This window comes from Triturus cristatus, chromosome 6 (genome assembly GCF_964204655.1).
Source record: "Triturus cristatus chromosome 6, aTriCri1.1, whole genome shotgun sequence".
NCBI lineage: Eukaryota > Metazoa > Chordata > Amphibia > Caudata > Salamandridae > Triturus > Triturus cristatus.
Window position 1 is genome coordinate 1,696,870,319 of NC_140589.1, and position 19,764 is coordinate 1,696,890,082.

Genomic DNA, 19,764 nt, shown 5'->3' on the forward strand with positions numbered 1-19,764 from the left:
TGTATCTTTGCCTACAGTATGAAGTAATACCCAAGAAAGCATGCACTTCTCTCTGTGTTCTTGGCACGCTCAATTGTGCAATGGCCTGAATTCTTTCTGGGGTCAGTTTCCTTCCCTCCTTCGACAAGAGATGACCTAAGTAGGTCACTTCTTGTCGACAATATTGCAGTTTTGAGAGAGACACTTTGTGATGAAAGGCAGACAAATGACGCAACAATGACAATGTAGCCTCTTTACAAATCTCCTCAGTATCCGCGGCGATTAGTAAATCGTCAACATACTGAATAAGGGTAGCACCACTAGGTAGAACAATTGTATCAAGGTGCGCTTTTAAAGCCTGACTGTATATTGATGGACTTTCACAGTAGCCCTGTGGAGCGCGTTTAAAGCGGAAGCTGCGACCTCCTAAACTAAAACCAAAAATATCCCTGCTTTCCTCTGCAATCGGAATGCTAAAGAAAGCATTCTTTAAATCAATCACTGAGAACCAAGCAGCGGAAGCTGGGATCATAGTTAACAAGGCAGTTATATCAGGGACAACTGGAAACTGTGGCACAACTATCTTATTGACCTCTCTAAGATCGATCACAAATCTGTAAACAGGTGGCTGAGAAGGGTCAGTACGTTTTAAAACAGGCAGAACCGGACTATTGCAAATGTTGCCTCTTGTCTCTCCAATCACATCCTTTTCCATCAAGTCATAAATGATCGCTAACAACGCTTTCTCACCTTCATTAGAGATCTTGTACTGGGGAATGCGTGGCAATTTAACATTGGCTTTCAAAGTGACCACATATGGCGGTATTTCCAAGAGACCCACATCGTTGGGACCAGTAGCCCAAAGGACATCCGGGAGAGACGACAATTCAGCTGGCAGTTTATTCTTCGACAAATACATTGGAGAAATCACTTCCCTACCCAGTGTAAGTTGTACTCCCGAGGGGGAACAATATAATGTCGCATGTAATCTCTTTAAGAAATCCAATCCTAACAGGTTTTCACCACATCCTGTCGTTAGGATAAGGGGTGCTTTCAGCTCACAAGGTCCAACAGAAAGGGGCATAGGACTAGAGATCGGGTTCCTAACCGGGGCGCCAGAAAAACCTACTGAAACATTCATTTCGCCAGACAAAGGCGCGCCAGGGAGTTTTGAGTGCATAATTGAACTCTTTGCAGCACCAGTATCCAACAGAAAAGGCTCTGATACACCCGCTGTAGTCACCTTGACATACGGTCCACTCTGGTCCACTGGCACTGAAACAACTCCCTCTCTCTGTCTATGGCTGTCCTAGTAATCATTACCTTCCGCATTTTCATCTTCTGCATAATAGTCGTTATTATAGTACTGAGCTGTCCCACCAGTTACATTGGCTTGCTGATCAAAACTATTCATCGTATTTTGAGGCGGAAGAGGACGCGCATTCTGGGGAACGTTCCCACGCCCTCTACCTCTAGGAGCTTGTTGACCACCTCTACCTCTCACGCCATAAGCATTATTCGTGCGCTGCAACAATATAGGGCAACTATACTTAAAATGACCTTCTTGTTTGCAATACGAACACTGATTGGGACCCACAGGAACACGCGGTTGGGAATACCCGAACCTTTGCGAGTTACTCTGAAACTGTTGGGGTTGTTGATAGTTACTCTGACCTTGCTTATAGTTATTCTGATCTCCACGTGGCGGGTAAGCCTGCTGTAAAAGAACCTTCGTCTTTAATTCTTTTGTTTTCTTGTCTGCTCTCTCCTTCTCATCTTTATCCCTATTTTCGTAATACTGTGCAGTAGCCAGTATTTGCGCTGATGAGGAAACAGCCCAAGTACTCTCTGAATCTTTTAATTTCTTACACAACTCGGGAAGCAAATTATGCACAAATTTATCAACAAATAACCGTTGACCACCTTCCGTACTCATGTCTTGACCACTGTGGTCGATAAATGTTTCTTCAAACCTGGTGAAGAAATCAGACACTGTTTCGTCTTTCTTTTGTTTGCATGCGGATAATTTATCCCAATTCACACGCATCGCTGGCATTAAAGTCTTCATGTAGATAATAATTCTACCAGGGAGTTCTGCTACTAAGGGCTCAGGTTTCGCACCACCAACTTGTCTAGTGTCTGTAGCAGTGATGTTAGCCCATGTGCCACCTAGTTCTGCAGCATGATCTGTATTACGAATCAACCCCCATAAAGGCTGCGGAACAACATTCCCGAACAACATATCTATGTCAGCTAGATTCATGACACACGATTCTGCAGTCTGTGATAACTCCTTATAATATCCTGCGGGGTTTTTACGGGGGTCAGGCAATGTCTGCTTAAGGGCTAAAACTTCTGATCGCTTCCAAGGAACATGTACCCAAACACGCTGAAAATGAGCTGGCATAGCAGCGATATCTAGAGCGGCATCAGCTGCAACAGCGTCCTTCCATACTGGAGGGACTTCTCTCATAGGGTATTGTTTAACCTTCCTATCAGAGGAGTCATGTTCAAACAGTGACTGAGAAGGACCCTCGATCCTAAAAGACAATAATGTCGCAACTGCTTTCTCAACATTGGGACCCACAATCGTACCTTTTCCAAATTCAAACCGTACATGACACAATTCCTGCGGGCTTAAGTCTAAACCATGATCTTCCAATTCCTCACAGAGGAATTCACACATTTTCTCAAAAACGTATCTCTGTTTTGGTGCTTCCCATTGATGAAAAACATTTACAACAGACTCTACATCATATCTTGAAGGATAAACAATCCATCTACGTGCCATGCGGTCTAATACTTCTTTCTCTCCAGAACCAGGCAGCTGACTACGCAACTGCTTACGCTGTGAACCAGGGGTCGTACTAGATGACCCAAAGAGAGGCGATATAAAACTAGTGACCGCACTAGCTATTCGTTGTCGTGTAGAAGGAGAAGTTGAGGCAAGAACAGGGGGAAAGACAGAGGGAAGAAAAACGGGTGCAGATACAGGTACAGGGGTCGTATCAGGAAGAGCGCCGAGGGAGGCAGCTGATGTACTGGGAAAAGTCGCAGGAAGCGCAGAAGAGATAGGCAGCGAAACCGGCGGCCCTTGAGAGGGCTGCGCCGTGGGCATAGGAGCCGGATGAGGAGGAGCTGGCGGCTGCGGGAAAGCTTGCGGCAAATTAACTGGCGGCCGTACATTTAAAGGCTGCGGAGGCGCTGTAGCACTCTGCGCATACGGGGGTGGCGAACTCAGCAAATGTGACATTAGGGGATCTTTCTCCTTTTCTTTTGACGCATCTTGCTGAAGGGTCCTAGATAAAACAAATATACATCGTCATATATATTCTTAGTAGGTATATTCATTATTCTGTTTTTCACACGATTTCAAAACATTAGTCCAATAGCAATACTCACACTTGTAAATTGATGTAATAAGATCTACTATGCTTATACCCCTCAGTTGGCATGCAACATTAAGTGTGGTTTCAAAATGTATCTATATGCATTGTATATTCCAACACTTCTCAATTTGTTGTACTCTAAGGATGAAATATTCGAGGCACATTGCTGACTCCTATTTGAATTCTTTATGCTATAGAGGGGAACAATGTACATGCATTTTCTAATAGTAGTTAAATATGTCTAGTTTCATCCTAAACTATTCTGCCACAACTCTGTTCGCAATGCCACGAGGATCAGATGTGTGTGGCATACTATTACCTACCCTGAATTGGGTTCTAGTTATTTATAGAAAGAGAGCTATATAAATAAAGTTATTTTACATATCACCTTAGTTGCTCTAAGACCTTAGTTGCTCCCTTTCCTGCACATTTTGTGCCCTATTACTTAGTATTTCTATTATGTTCTCTCCCTTTGTTGTGTATTCGGACATCCAATCATACAGTGATATTTACCTCAAGTATTGTCCTGTTAGTCTCCAATCTGCTCTTTCTACGTTCTGTATCCTCTTAGCAGCGGTGCCTTGTTCCTGTGAGCTGCTTATCGCTTTTTTTATATGCGAGGCAAATCTAGTAATTGAAATATATACATATATTTATAAACGGGAAAGACCGATGGTCTCTCTTGCTTATTCCCTAAAATTACTGTTTACAGAGTATATGAGTCCATTCTGTCCTTACCTATATCCTTATGACCTCTGGTCTAGAGCGCAAGCGTCGGGTTTTAAGAGTATCCTCCCATCGATCACTGTGCCTTCATTTAGCGTCCTTCGTTCTTTTTAGCCCTCCGTTACTTTTAAACAGATTCCGCGTACTTTAGCACTTTCGCACTTTCGTTGCTCTTTCTTTGTGATACGGATCTAATTAAATAAATACAAGGCAATTGCAGGGATGAGTTAAATAAACATTCCCTTATTTTTGTATATCTAATATAGCCCCACTATTGGTCCTTATTCGTTCTGATCTTAAATCTATCTCGGGATTCTTACCTATGTTAACAGGACGTCTGATTCAAAGGACACGCATCGGGTTTTAGAAAATCGCCATCGGTTTCTCGGCTGTACTGCCTCGTTTTAAATGTTGTACCGTGTTTGCTGATTCGTTTCTAGTGATCATGTGCTCAGGGTCTAATTCCCGCTTCTGCAAACCGAACGCTAATTGGTTGCCTCCGCTGTCTCGGGTCGTCCCCCTCTTGCTCTGTTTTTTCTTTGAACTTTATTGAAACAGCGTTACGTCAAATCTGTCTCTTTGTCCTATTAGTTGCGATAAGCCAGGTGTCACATTCTTCTCCCTGATGTGGGTTTAAATCTCCACTATCGCATCCAAGTTTGCTAAATTATATGCCTAATGATATCCTCATATTGTTTCTTGTTGTTGTTTTTATTAAACTTAATTAGTCCCAATTGTGCAGGACTACCCTACCAACATGGTTCCAAAATTTACAGTACCACAGTAGAAGTAGTTTGCTGCATTCACAAGGCCTGCTTCCCTTTCCCTGTCTGGTCACTCAGCGCCCTCCTCAGTCCCGGGGGAAAGTCACAACCCCCACCAGTGAATGCAGGTCCAAGATATTATTCTTCACCTGATCAGTCCATAACATCTCCCTTTAGAAACATGCACCCCTTGTCCATCATGGTAGCTCCACTATTGTGGCAGGGGGCACCAGAACTCTTGGGTACAGTCAAATCCAAGAGTGAATAAACAGCACCTACACATGTCTGCTCAGGACATCGGTGGCCCCTCTGTGTACATCAGGAGACCCAGAAGAGGAGTGGGTAAGTGGAGTTCTCTTAATAAGTTTTCTGCCGCTAAACCGGCGATAATTTTAACGCCGTCTTTGATAATATGCCCCCAAATTCCCTCCTCCCTCCGTTTGGAAAATCACACGGCCTTAATCTCATTATCTAGTAAACCTATGTTTTAGACACACTGGAATAGGGTTTTTGGTAGAAAAGTTCCCAGTAGCAGAAAACTTTTGGAAGTAATTTGCAAATGTTCTTTAACTAGATAATCTCTTATCTAAAGATAAGAATACAATCCAGATCTAGTGATATTAAAGTATTTAGCTATATATCTGAGGGACGTCTGGCTTTTATAAAAAGACATCTGCCTCCCCGTAGCAATGAGATAGTTTCCCATGCATTGCTTTCTGCTTCTGAGAAAATTGGTGGCAATCATTATAACATACAGGTGCCCAATGAACTTCTGTGCCTTTCGGATTGACACAAAGGGCTTTAATTTTATTTTCAATTGCAATGTCTTGTGATTACACTTTGAAATTGTGCGACTTTTGCATGTCTGAATTAATGTTTTACCTTTTGCAAAGCACATATATTTTTGAAAGGTACATGTACTTTTTGTCTCGTTTTCAAGTTGGCCAGATCTGTCCATTTTGTCAAAATATATAGACGGTCAAAAACGGTATTGTTGAAATGCTGCTAACTTTTTGAAAAACTTTGTAAGAGAATATTTAATTTAGATTGGGTTTAAACTGGACCACGAAGGTGGCTGTATCCTTCTACTTGAAGGGGAGATCTAGAAATATAAACTTGAGCTGCAGTATATTACCTATTAGGTATTCAGGTCCAGCTGGAGAAAGAACAAAAGGTTGACTGAAGAAGAAAATCCTGACTTAGGGCATCATTTAGAGTTTTGCTTACCAGATATTCCGTAAAAAATGTGGAAGATATCCCGCCCACCAAACTCATAGTTTCCCCGCTCTATATAGAGTTGAGAGACCCACAATGATTCTAATGGAGAAGCCTCGGCTAGTAGTAGGTGAGTGCAATACGAAATACATCCAGGAGTGACAGTGGTCCAAACTATGGGAGGCGCTGCTAAGCCACCAATGAGTACTATATGGAGTCCATCCAGGAGTGACAGAGGGGCCACTCATTGGAGGTACAGTCGAACGGCAAAAGGGGTGGTATATGGATTCCACCCATGAGTTGTCACCAAACTAGAGATGCAGTTAAGCACCACAGGTGTGATAGATGGATTCTGCCCAAGAGTGACAGAGGTCTCACCTTTTGGAGGCACCAGGTAGTGAGGGAAGTAAGGCAGACACTCAAACCCAAGGCCTCTTCATAGGCCAAAAGAGGCCCAAAAGGGGAGACATTATAATATCTGTAACCTTCAACTAAGCACTTGGGTTGGACCCCTTGGGTGAAAGATTAAATAAGGTGAGGACATGAAACTAGGTGATGAGTGGGGGAGGACCCAACAATGACAGGAAAGGAAATGCATCTCGTTGATGAACAATTGAGAAAGGGAAACCTAGGCAATATATTAGGAGTGGCTAGGCCTCAGCATACTGGTTTACCCTTTAAACATGCAGCTTGACTTGCTACAATAAGAAAATCCACCTGTAAATGAAGAGAAGTCTTCCTATGTATTGCTGCACTGAAAACAATACTTCCCACAATCAGAAGCAGAGAAGCAAATTGCACCTAGCTGTGCTTTGTTCATCAGCTGATGCAATGGTCTCCAGGACTCATTTTACCAAGATGCTGCAGAATCACAGATTAAACAGGGCCCTGGTCTGCTTGCCCATTTGAGTAACTTTCCTTTTGTGTCTGAAGGTTGTAGAAGGCCTTGAGAATAAAATGCTGCTTTGTGTCTGGGAGAATTCCAGGTGAACAATTACAACACTTGAATCTGGAAAAGGAAGTGAAGAAGCACCACCATCTTCACTAGTGAAAGCCAGCTCATGGATAATGATGGCAAAGTGATCCAAAAATAAATGAAAATGCACATCGCCCTCCAACAAAGAAAGCCCAAATGTTTATTGTCTTCTTTATCATGCTTTTTTTGAATCTACAAATGTTTTAAAAATGTTGGCTGCCATAACATACCTAGGTCTACTATGTCACATGCATAGCACTTAACAAAGGCATCTCAGCAGAATGGGTAGTTAAATTGCCATAATAATAGTAGCTACAGTAATAGCAAAGTAAGACTCTCAGGCTCAGTTGGATATGCCAACACGTCATTACCAGGAGCAACGCCACCTGGGTCTGATTTCAATACCCCATTCAAACATTTCTGCATTTACATTTTTATCAATGGTCCATGGCCAGGACAAACAGGAACGGTGCTAGTGGGCACCTCTGTCCGGCAACTCTAAAATTTTGGATGTCACTCTTTTTGGTTTCACCCTAGCCTGACACAGGAGTATAGTAGGCCAACCCAACTGAGAAAACAGGGTCCTTGATTGCATCTCTTCAATCTCTGAATCAGAACATCCCACCCAACAGGGTTCGCAGTCAAGGGAGACCACAATGTGGTTCTAGTAGTCAATTTCTAGAAAATGCCTGCCATGGGATATTCTAATCAAGTTAGTAATTGCATTCTTCTCAGTATCATACCAGATTCAGGTGTATCAACAGCATCGCCTTCCAATATGACTCCTAGCTATAGCTTTACTAATAATCAATATTGATCATAGAAACGGGTCTGTGTGATTTATAGTTGGTGGAGTCTTTACGGGGCTTAGGTTCCATATCTATTATGGCTTCTTGCATTTAAAGTTGGTGGAGTCTTTATGGGGCTTAGGTACTATCTCTATTATAGCTTCTTGCATTGAGTCCTGCCCTTGTCCTAATTCCAGAGCCCTAACCTGCACCTCCGGGAGTTTGTCTAATGACAAAATCTGGTGTATACCGATAAAAGTCAGCTGTATATCCTTTGAGCCCAGCATCTTCCATCTCAGACATTGCCTCCAATGCATTCCTCAGCTCTTCTCTGGGTAGCTGTGCATACAATTCCTCATAGATCTCACGTGATAGTGAAAGCAAACTCATTTTCTACTCACTGTGCACTAAGCTCCAAATTAATTACAGAAGGTTGGGCATAAAGCACCCAGAGGTAACGGTAAAACATATCATTAATGACTATCTGAATAGTCTGACCCATATCTGACTCATCCACCACTCTCGAATGAAGATCCGTGGGTGTCCATATCAACCATGCTAGCAATTTGGCAAATTATTCGCCTTCCCTGTACATTGCACGCCAAATGAATGTATACAGATGCTTATCCTATTTATTATAGAACGCTTGAAACTGAATTTTGGTTCAATAATGCCTATGGAAGCATCTGAGGACTATGCTGCCCCCTCTCTTTCTGAGTAATATTGCCCTTTACAAGTTCCACAATATCTTTCCTAATCTTTGCACACACTTCAAATGCCTTACTCATGCATATCCATCTCACCACCACTTTCTTCTAATCCCAATCACCTATTATGGCTACTGAATTAGTGGGGCAACTCCTTAATGAGACATGTTCTAATGTTCTCGTCCTAAAGGATCTCAACCCTATGAGGCCTATTCACAAAGGCAAAATTACATGAGTAAATTTACTCATGTGCAAATCTACCATTGCAACCAGTAGTAACTTTACACTTTTTTCTGTTCATCATTTCCAAGTGTAAAGTTATGATATCAAAGAGGGGAACACGGGTTTTTTTTAAAGGAGGTGTAGTGTACATACCCCAAGGGACTGTCAATGAAATAGGGTACAAAGTTCCTCATGTACAGTGAAGAAGAGATAAGAAAGGCGGTGGAAGGAAGGACTCAACCACCCGCTAATAGCCAAGGGAAGACTGGGGGAATTCCCTTGGTGGAACTAGAGCTCTCACACACCCAGCAAGCTAGGCGTCATGCTTCATCATATGAGCACTGCCCCTTGTCAAGTCGGCGCTGCAATCCTTGACGGGCTCCCGAAACCGGGGCCCTTTGTCGGGGACCTTTTGTTCCTGCCGATAGGTGCATGGGGGTAAGGGGTCTAGTTTATTAGAATGTAGCAGAAAGTGAGGTAAAAAGGGTTAGTTAGTCCTAATTACTGTTTTATTCACAAGGTAAACTACCCTATTAAAATGGTGTGGAGTGGCTAGGTACTAGTAATAATGTGTCTAGACGTGTAGCTCTACTCTAGGAGATCAACATGTTTCATGCCGTATATGTCAGGAGGATCTGGGCAATTCATCAGGATCAAAAAGACTGTCTACACTACGTGGTGAGGTGAAATCTACATACCACGTCCTTAGGTCTGTGACCTGTTGAAAAAAACAATGAATAAAACCAATCTCTTCTTACTGTTCATAATGTGTAATACAATGGTGTTGTGAGGATCACCGTGCTTGTTATAACTCAAAACGTATTCTGTCAGGTGGAGTACCTCAGAGAGCCGTGAGGAAGTGATAGGAAAGGGGATTGTGGTGAGGGGGGCTTTTTAGTAAAGCTTCTTTTACAAATAGTTATCTTACAATGATCTATGGAGAACACAAGGGTTGACTCACCTAGTACGGTTACTAGATTTGCTAGCAACAGTGCTGGCGGCTGTTAAAAGGACACCGATTGGGTCCTGGAAGAAAATATATCAAGAAAAGAGAGCCCAAAAATTATAACAATGAATTAAAATCACGCAAGTTAGTAAAAAGTACCTCAATTAAGGTTGGCGTAAGCTTTTCATCAGGGTACTGGGAGCGAGCTGCAACCATTGCAGAACAAGGCCCAATCAAACACCTAGATCTGCCGGAACCGGCGCCCAGGTGAGGGGTGTGTCAACCAGGGCGCGCGGTGGCCGGTGTGGTTGGAAAGAGCGGTTGAAATGCATGGGAGGCATTAGTCACCAGGAGGCGGATGCTGCTTGAAAGACTATGAGCAGTCAAAGGGCCGTGTACTCACCAGCGTGAATTTGCGTTGTGCAGGAAGACCTACCCAAACCGCCAGGAACCGGGGTGGTAAAGATTGGAGGTTTGGCAGCTAGATATACTCAACGGGAGAGTCAATTGCAGTGTTACGTGAGCGTCGTGACGTCTAAGGTTGCTAGGCAGAATCACGTTGTGACGTATCCGGTTGCTAGACAACTGGATGTAAACAAATGTGTGGGATTGGCTATAACGCCGTACCAGAGGGGAATATTCATTGGCCAACTTGTAAGTGGAGTATCGGTGTGCTGTGACGTCCAATGTTGGGACACGTGGTATATCGTGTCACCTGAGCGTCTAAGTGCTAAATTCCATGGTATAACCTGCTCGTTACCTCTGTGCAATCGATGTGATTGTGTAGGAGTGTATATTAGCACTGGACAATTAATGTTACATGATACATAAAAATTGGCACAGCTGTCTGGGTAACTGCGTGATAAACTCTGCTTGCTAGCTCAATGTTACAGGCATGGTTGTGTAGGACTATGTACTAGCATTGTTCGGTTCATGTCAGTTCATGTCACGTGATGCATGGAACTCGGATAAATCCTGCTTGCTAGCTCAATGTGACAGGTGGGATATTGCACCCCAGGCTTAGAAAAGCTGTTGTTTCGTTTCTGTAAAAGCCTGGCAAACCACAGATGAGTTTGCCTCTTACAGGTTACTCTCGTTAAGAAATACAGATACCAGAATTCTGGCCAAAATAATCGCTAATCACATACAGCCTTTGTTGCAAGGATTGGTAATGTCTGAACAGCTGTCTAAACTGGCAGACTTTATTCCTATGTGCTCCACCCCTGAACTTTCTCTCACTTGCCAGATTGATCCAAAGTTCTCAGCAGCAGTCCTTTTATTAGATGCACAGAAGGCATTCAATTACCTTGAATAGTTCAATTTGTTTGATGTCCTTAAGAGGATGGGCCCAGGAGATAACATATTGAGCTGGAAAGCTTTCTTATATACATAAAGAGCTGCAAGTGTCTATGAGATTGAATGGGCGTACATCCTCTTCCCCAATTGAACAAAATATGACACAGGGTTGTCTTCTTTCATCTATGGACACCCTTTCTCCGGCATGAGAAGCAAGGGAAATAGGGGTTTTGATTGGTAGAGTGAATTAATTCCTGTGTATTAATTTTAATACTTGTTCAGTATTTTAATTTTATGATATTAATAATTTTAAAATATGAGTAATATCTAAAATAAACAAATATGAGTGTTTAACATTTACAATTGATTACTAATAGTAGATATAAAATAAATTAATAAAACATTTAAACAAAGGTAAAAATGATTAAATGTACACTCTTATATTTATATTAAAAAACAGTCATTTAGATAATAGAAATACATGTATTTATACATTTTAAATGAAATAAATACATAGGACACATAAAAGTATTTAATATAATGATTTATTTATTTTAAATATATATAACAGTGAATTAGAAATTTGCATTACATTAATATAAATGTTTAAGTATATAAATATATTTTAAATAATAACTTTTTCACAGGAGTACGTTACATTTTTTTATACACATGTTTTAGATTTTTCCCATGTTTTTTTATTGAAGTGTTTGGTTGAAAGTGCCTTTTTTTCTTTCCACTTTTACAGATGACGTATGCAGTTGTGCATTTGTATCTACAGTCGGTGGAGCGTCGCGGTCAAGATCGGAAGAAAGGAGGAAGAGCTGCGATCAGGTAAGACACATTTTATTTATTAAATTGAGATTGTGGGTGGCATACTTTATTGTAGGGAGAGAGGAGGGAGGTAGTTAGATGGATGTTGGTATTTTGAAGAATGTTTGAATGTTTTAACAAAATTTTCATTCCTATGCAGGTAGCAGTTGTAGACCCACATCGGGTTGATTGCTTTTTTAAAATTTGGGTTTAAAAAAAGAAAGTATGTGGAAAGAATTATCAATATTTGTTTTAAACCAATGTGTAAACGAAGCAATATTTTTTTTAAACGTTTTGGTGTGTTGTATGTTTTAGAAAAAGAATAGCGTGTTCATGGATGTTCGAGCATGTGGATGCTTGGAGAACACAGACGGCATGCATGGACCAATGGATGTTTTGGACAATTTTTTTTTTTTTCAAATGGATTTAAATTTAATGCAGGATTTTTTCTGGATGTTAAAGTTTGGATTTTTGAATTTTGTCACACTTATCGCAGAAAATGGATGGGGAAAGGATTGCAACGACAGATTTCCTATTGTGTTCTTTGCCAAAATTATTTAATTTGTCGTTTTTTTATTTTTTGGGATGCATTTGTTTAGTTTACCCAGTATATTTTGCAGCAGTGTGTTTGCTGTAAAATATGGGTATGCCAATCTGTGTCTCTTTAGATAGTTTTGCACAGGCTCTGGATTCAAAAGCGGATTATGGATTTGAGACTTCGAATATTTGTTGAGCTGTGGGCTCTTGGTGAACTTTGGAATTTTACAAAAGAACAAAAGTCAAAGAAGGAAGACAACTGAAGGTAAGAAACCCAACAATTTTTTGGTTTTCAATTTTTTTTAAAAAAATGCCAATTTAATTTTTTTTTAAATTGCAAAACTGGCAAGTGAGATAGAAAAGGTGTTAGTGATAGGAGAAATGTAGTATGTGTGCAATATTGTCTATGTAGTCTGAAGCCACCATTAATGAAAACTGTTGAATTTGTGTCAATTGTCTCTCAGCACATTTCTTTTGTTCTTTTGGAAATTTGTAAATTCATGGGTTCAGATTGTGCTATTCTCATTTCTTGGAAACTTTGCTCCTTCTTCAAAACTTCAAAGAAATGATAAAAGTTTGGGTGAGGTATTTCCTATTGATTTATTGAAGGAGTTGTGCCATCCCTCTATGGCATTATTGATCTTTGCTCCTCCCTCTAAGCAGGTCGTGTAACAGTTCCACCACTTCACAGGAAACTTTGGCTTCCTCCTGTGACCCGACCTGCTTAGATGGCCAATCCATGTGTCCTCAAAGTAATTTAGTAGGGCATCCAATTTGTCTTCATTTGTAGTAAAATAGTCAGACTCAATAATTTATGTGTAGTATTCATCAACACAGTCAAGAGAAACAAAGCAGAAGGCAGTTTTTTTTTTCACATCAAATAGCAGTTTACTGTGATATCTAATCCTCAACTAAGGATGTTATTTTAACTTTTCTCCAATACGCCTGTGAGAAGTGAAAAAAACATCCTTGAGTTTGATTATCAGGATATATTTTGGTTATGGTATTAATCCCTGATAATTCAAAATCAATTATCACTTTTCTGGGACTTTTATTTAGTGTTTTAGATTTTAGCACTTTTAAAAATTCAGTTTAAGTTGAGGTTTGCTTGTCAGGGAGTAAGCTGTACACTAAGGGAACTACAGTGTTATTTATGTAGGTGTGAATAGTGTGTTTTTGGGTGAATGGATGGGGTGTGGATTTGAACGTCCCATCCATCATCCAAATATCACTAGTCTCCAATTTTACAAGGTTACGGGGTGCGCTAAAAATTATTATTCTTATCTGAGGGTTTTTGTTGTCATGTAAAAGAAAGGGTTTCATTAGTAACAGTAACAGTTAGTTCAGGAAGGATCTTAATATCAGAGTATGTTTGGGGTGTTACCCATTGGGTGTTACTTGTCTGTTTTTTCTCTGTTTAATTCTGCGTAAATTTGGGATTGTGGACATACAAATTGCTTCATGTATAGGAATGTGTTGGGATACCTCCCTCAAAACTGCACCACAGGGCTCTTTGGAGGTGGATGCAAATTCTTTCATTTGATTTTTGTTTTCTCTAACATCAATCTCCATTGCAAAGGCAGAGTGGTTATGCTCTGTGGTCCCTTCAACAGTGTCCCTAAGAGTTACCTCTCTGCCTGTGCAATGGGATGAGTAATTCTACACACAACTCCATTGACCATTGTGTTTTAGGAGTCGATTTCCTCTTTGGGACTTTACATAAGTAGCTTGTCTTGCTGATACCATTTTGGAAATGTCTGTAAAAGAAGGGAGAAAAAGAGTTTTTGAGTTATATGTTTTTCAATTAACGTTTAATCTGCAAAAACAAATTTGTTAATTATACATGCTTGACTAGTGAAAGTTCAGAAAAACATTTTTTACAATGTATTGCTGTTAATATGTGCTTTTGGAATTTGATAATGCTTATTGTTTTGAACCTGCAAAAAACTGGTTAATAGTTATTTAGTTCTCAATTGAGCTTTTGACAAGTATGTTCTTTGTTATATTGTTTGATTTGAATTATGCAAGCTGTGATTTTCTAATATGGTTTGTAGTTGATTCCTGTTAGAAGAAAAACACGTATTTCATATGGTTAAAGCTGCCTCACCTTAGTAAGTTTCCTTTGGTTGCTTGTTTGTCTTTTTGCCGTTATAGAATTGTTTCTTCTGTTGTTTTCGTGGATTTCAGTATTCATACTTTTTGGTGATGTTTGGAAGGTCTAAAAGGAATAGTGGAATTTTAATGATTGATGTTTGCTTAGCTTTTGGCTTTGTAAAAAGAAATGTTTTTGTTACAACATTATGTTTTTTTAACTACTTCACCCGTGAAAGGCCTTCTGGTTGTTGAAGTACTGTTGAGATGATGTTTTGCAGTCCAGATGATGGATTTCTGTTTATTTAAGCTGTGCCAAAAAAGAATAATGACTGTATGTTCCATTTTTTATTGTTTACATTTATTAAAGCAAGAACTGTTCAACACCTTCCTAAAGGCAAGTAATTGGTGGAGTTAGAATACTAATTTTGCCCCCACCACTGACTAGCACCTTCCCCAGGGCGAGCACACGGTGGAGTTAGAATAGTAAATTTGCCCTCCACCAGTGACCAGCACCTTGCCTGAGGCAAGGACCCTGCAGAGTTAGAATAGTAATTTTGCCCCCCCACCTGTGACCAGCACTTTCCCTGAGATAAACACCCGTCGGGGTTAGAATAGTAATTTTGCCCCCCTTCACTGACCAGCACCTTCCATTAGGTAAGCACCTGGTGGACTTAGAATAGTAATTTTGTCCCCCACCACTGACCAGCACCTATCCTAGTGTAAGCACCCAGTGAAATTAGAATAGTAATTTTTCCCCCTTCAACTGACCAGCACCTTCCCTTTGGTAAGCACCCGGCGGAATTAGAATAATAATTTTCACCTTTACACAGGCAAGCGTCCAGTGGATTTAGAATAGTAATTTTGGCTCATAGTACTGACCAGCACGTTCCTCATAATAATTTATTTATTTAAGACTGGAAATATATTTTTGTTTGTAGTACAAACACTTTACGGTGTCCTTACAGAATAATTTTCCCAGAAATTTCTTTCAATTTTGGTTGTTGTATCTCTATGGTCAAAGTTTGTGAATGTTCTAAAAATTAATATTACATTTTTAACTTTGGATTTTTCCACTTAAAGTTTAATCAAAATTATTTTAAACATACACTTACTTTTGACAGAATATTGGTATTGTATTTCTGGATCTTTTTTTCAAGTTCTGTGAATATATTAAAAATGTGATAAATGTTTTTAGGTTTGTCAAATAATAGTTTTCTATGTAAATGTGTTTTGTTTTCAACTTACACTTACTTTTTTCAAAAGATGGCAGTGTTTGAAGTCCAAGCTGGCAATTTTCTCGTCGTACTGTGGATGCGTGTGTTACCAGAGAAGCCAGTGCACCACTGAGCACAAAAAGGTGGTCTGCTTAATATATACATTTATAGATTTGTTAGGGGTAAACAAAACTTTTAAAGAAATATACATTTTGAAAACGATTTTTCCGCATTATTTTGAACCTGACAGAATGTATATTTATTATGTTGTGTGCGAAATCTTGGTTTATACGTTTCACTTCAGAATGACAGACATTCTGAGTAGATGATGGTTTGGCTGCTGTAGTGGAAATAGTGGAAGGACACTTGTTTCTTCAGCTTTGTATGTGGATGCTGCTTTTGCCACCGAGTGCAGAGTGTTTTTGTGTAAAATGTGATGTTTTTCAAAGACAATTTAAATATATTCAATTATTAAATACATTTTTTATATTTTTTCAGTAACATTACTTATAGTTTAACATAGGAAAATGAATATGCATTGTAATGGTATGCGTTGTATTAGTATACGTAGTAATTTTATGTGTTGTAATGGTAGGTGCAATGTATCCCTATGAACATGCGTTGTAATGACTTGCGTTGTAAAAACATGCATTGTAATGGTAGTTGCGTTGTAAAATCTGCGTTGTAAAAGTATGCATTGTAATGGTATGCATTGTAACATAATATATTCAGAGGAAGGAATGGCTATACCACAATGGAACACTACTTTTGGATAGCATAGGCATGGTGTGCTTTTCATTAGTATCATCCTGAGTACAAACCCCTCATATTAGGATCGAGGAGGATATGACAGGTCCAGTACCGCTAACCACTATCCTCACTAAGCCCTGTATTAGGCCTTGGGTGCAACTTAACACACTAGTCTATACGATATATCCTTGGCAAAGACTCACCAGGGTGCTGGGTCAAGAGAGCTTGTACTCACCTATGATTCCCTTTGAAACAACCGCTGGATTGTAGCCACATTAGAACTCAAAGCACAACACCACTTTGGGAGACCTTTATGTAGCAGGCATATTCAGATCACTAGATCACACTAAAGAGAATGGAGAGGTCTCGTCCTTGAATATTTTTCTATTTATGAGATTCTATCAGGTGGCATGCCCTGTTTTCTGGCTGAACCTCTTGCACACCCAGCCTTTACTCATCTCATCACTAATAGTGAACACAAGAAACTTAGGACAAATATTTACAGGGAAAACGTTGCAACAAATCAGTTCTGACTTTTTGTGCCAAGGAACAGGTGCGGGTGGATTTGGAGGTTGACCTTTCTGATGAAGACTTGTGCTAATGCTGCATTTAGATGGAGGAGGAATTCTTTAATAGCAGCAGGCATCAAATCGTACACTTCAAATTCCTCCATCCTTTGCATCACTCACCTTCCGGAGTAAGGGCGATAGGCTTAGACATGTCCCAAAATATCCAAGATGTCATACATAGAGTGCATATTATCTACATATGACTTGGCATTGCCCTCCAGTTGCATGATATTGGGTCCAGGTGTTTGCTGCTATCTCCTCCCTGATACTCACAGAAGTTGTCCCCTCTCCCTTTATTGCCTTGTTGGGCTATGTCATGAAGATACCCAAGGGAGTGCGAAAATACATATGCCGAGCATGCCTAATAACTAAATGAAGGGTGGCACAGACAGTGCAAGGGACCAGTGCCCACACTAAAAGTTTGGATTACAGGCCTTGTCTGTTGAAATTAATGTCTGACATTGACACATCTATGCTTCCTATCGTTCTTAGCCTACCTTCAGCACATTCTAGCATCTCAGACCTCAGCAGATTGTAATGCTTGGTCATTTCTGGTTAATAAGAGGGATTTTGGGCTGATGAACACGCCCTCATCCTACACCCTCCCTGTGCTGTCCTGCAATGAGAGAACAACTAATGCACCGCATCGTGTTATATTCAGGTAATGTTCAGTCAGCTTACTGAGTACAAATGTGGGCTTCACCTTTATTACAGTTTTGATCTGCCTTCCTGATAATGTACTGGTTGGCTGATCCATCTGCGCGGCATGAACTAAGATACATATGAAAGGATGATAGAAACCTTTACTCCAGTGGCTTATATTGTGCTGTTTTATTATTGCTGCATTTTTTTGGAATGTAAAACTAAAATTTTTAAAAAGAAATAGTCATCCCTATAAACCATTACATACCACTTTCCCATGCCTTGTGTCACTGCTGATCACCTTAATGGTACTCCACTGTTTACCAAAATGCCCACACCCCCTGAAGAAAGAGGAGAATGAGGATGAATACAAGTGCCCCCTCCATTTTTCAAACAAGCAACCATGTTTCTGAACACTACGGTGCATCTCCTGCAAGAACACTATCCCCTCCCCCTTTTTGTCTAAGAAATACAGCTTCCTTTGCTTCTTAGTACATTTGTTAAGACCCTATAGATTCAAAGACATCAGCTGAATGGATCTAACCACAAACAATCTTCAATTTCAATCCGGCACTAAATGGAGGACCATTCACCACTGGTTCTCTGACCAAGTATAAACAAACACCACCAATGCAAGTCAACCAATCCAATAACCGTCTTCACCTGCTTGATAAACATAAACATCTAATACAACATCCACAATGGATATAGAGAACAGGAATGTTCAAATCATAATCCTAGGAAAATGCCTCTTTTGCATGATTACCTCCATATTTTGTGAACTGATGCTACTGGTTTTTTAGACTTTAGACTGGGGCCTTGCTAAATAGGCCCCAATGCATGTGCTCTGACCCCTAAAACATGCTAAATTTGGCATACCACTAGTGAACTGCAGCATCCATTGTGCCACCCACTACAGTGACAGTGCAACCACAATAGTTATAAAACTGCAAAATTCGACCTGTCAAAATAACCCCTTTTTGTCATTTGTAGTTACACCTGAAGAAGGGCCCACGAAGCCCGAAATGCATTGGGTTTGCATAAACACGGCTTTGGATGAATTATGCGTCTGCACGTGTTCTTGATATAGGACCGGATGGGCACACCCTGAACAAGAGAAACTTTTGAAAATTGCATGACACACTACATGTGGATTAAATGGGACATAAGTGGAAAAGAGGATTACAACAAAGAGTACATGGAGTAAAATGGAGTACAAGATATGGAGAATAGTTGAATATGGACTATTGAGCGGTGCGACTGGGTTTGGGGCGAAATGACGCCCCAAATAATGTTTTTTTAGAATAACCCTTTTGACAAGCCTAAACTCTCCTTTTAATATATTACTAAGCTACCATTAAGTAGGCCTTAATGCCCATTAGGCAGAGTGAATGGTTTTTAAAAGTAGGATATGTCAATGTTTAATGGTAAACGTGTCCTTATAGTGTAAAAGCTTCAAAAGCGATTTTTACTCTAGCAGGGTTAGCTGTTCTATAGGGAAGTGATGGGATAAAACATTACATTTATAATGCTTTCTTTGCTGAGAAAATAGCTGCAAAGTTGATTCTTGGAATTTTTTAAAATATTTATTACAAGCTCAATTAAATTAGAAAGTTGAATTAGCAGCAACTATTTTAGAAAAGGTACCTTTAGAAAGACACGTTTTCCCTGCCTAAAGCCTCTAGAAGCCCTTTTGCCTGGGCTTCAAACCATCACCCAGGAGCTGAATATCAACATTGATGAGCTCCCAGAGCTTAGACAAAGCCCTTGGGTGTGGGCAGGATGACAATTTGGGCTCTCTCCATGAACTAAAGTAACTTCAAAGAGGCCTTCCCTGTCACTGGCAGATTTAGCTAACACCTGGGCCTGTATCCTCCTTTGTTCCCCTAGTCAGCCAGGCACGAATCCCAGTTGGAAAAAAGCTGCCCCCAGAGTGACCACAGAGAAGGGGCTGTCCCTCAAATGTGGTTCCTGAGGTCCCTGAACCCTTCACTGTGTTAAAGTCTAGTCCTCCTAATATCTCAAAAAACTTGCAACTAAGAAACTTTTTAGCTCCATAGAACTCCGGAGGATCTGCAAAATCTGCCAAAACTAAATGACTATGGTGCATTTCCACAGGGCCAAAAATTCGGGTTGC